Consider the following 1,463-nt stretch of genomic DNA (forward strand, 5'->3'; position numbering starts at 1 on the left):
GAGAGCTTGATTATGATATGTCTTGGTGATTTTCTTTTGGGGTCTACCCTTCCTGGGGTTCTTTCAGCTTCTTGAATATTTACCATCTCGTCCTTCAAGATGTTAGGAAAATTTTCTTCCAGTAGCTCTTTAACTATCTCTTTTGTGTATTTCTGTGATTCTTCCTGTTCTAGAATGCTAATAATTCTTAAGTTATTCCTTTCATCTTATCCAACATGAATCTTAGACTCGCTTCAGACTTTTTTTTTTATCCTTTTTTCAGCTTGCTCTCCTATCTTAGCAGTATTGAGAGATTTGTCTTCCAGCTTACTGATCTGGCTTCCAGCTCTTCCATTCTGCTCCTTTGCCCTTTCAGTGTATTGTCCATTTCTTATATTTTATTATTAATCATCCGGACTTCTTTTTGCAGGTTTTGGATTGTTTCCAATGCCTTATCTATCTTGTTTGATAGCTCCTGTAGCACTTTCCTGACTTCTTCCTTGTTTTCCTCCACCCCTTTTTGGAGCATTTGAATTTGTTTCCATATTATTCTTCTAAATTCCTTCTCAATCAGATCCAGAGCTTGCTCTTCTACTGGAAAATCTGTGTCTGCTTCCAGCTCATTTGTCTCAGTTACTTTTTTTCTGTTTTTGGACATGTGTTGATAACTTTAACTGTGTTTTAGTTAAAGTTGGACATTTTCAACAGTTATGTGAGTTTTTAACACTTAAATGGATGTATGTTGCTTTGTTGTTAAGCTTGCTGAGTATCTCCTGGTGGATATGATCTGAAGATAGCCTTCCCTTTTTAATTGTAATGCCTAGAATCTGATTTTGGCTCTTCTCCAGATGGTGGGGTACTACAGGATATGCTTGTAGCTTTGCTATATGAGCACAGTTGCTGTCTCTTCTTGGGTAAGGTAGAGGGAGAAAGCTATCACCACTGGGAGAAGAGTGAGGCTAAAAGGACCAAAGACAGAAACAATATAAAAGCAGAGACAGAAACCACCAATCAAAAACAAAAATAAAATTGTGATTGATATTGTTCACTGGCCTTTGCTGTGTAAAGGATCCCACCTAGGTAAACTATGGGTTGGGTTCCCAGGGTCAAAATGTCATAAGCAGCAGCCTGAAGGTTTCCTCTCAGTGCTATTGGAAAACTGTGAGTGCAATGCTGGACACTTTTGGGGGTGTGCGCCCACCCAACTGAAGGTGTCTGAGCTGTGCAGTGAGGGCTTGATTGGGGTGAAGAGGAGAGATAAGTGAAAAATAAAAAGTGAAAGATGAAAAATCAGTCACATCTCCCTTCAGAAGCGCTGCTCCATGACAGATTCTAGGGCTGGGTTACTGCCTCTGCTTGGCTGTGGCCCCACCCTCTGGCCTGAAGACATCTGACTGCTGGCCACTGTGGCAGGGTCAATTCATAAATCACCATATTTTGCTTCCACCTGCAGATTTCTTCTCAATGGGCACAGGAAACTGGTG

The sequence above is a fragment of the Chrysochloris asiatica genome, unplaced genomic scaffold (genome assembly GCF_000296735.1).
Source record: "Chrysochloris asiatica unplaced genomic scaffold, ChrAsi1.0 scaffold00036, whole genome shotgun sequence".
NCBI classification, from domain to species: Eukaryota; Metazoa; Chordata; class Mammalia; order Afrosoricida; family Chrysochloridae; genus Chrysochloris; species Chrysochloris asiatica.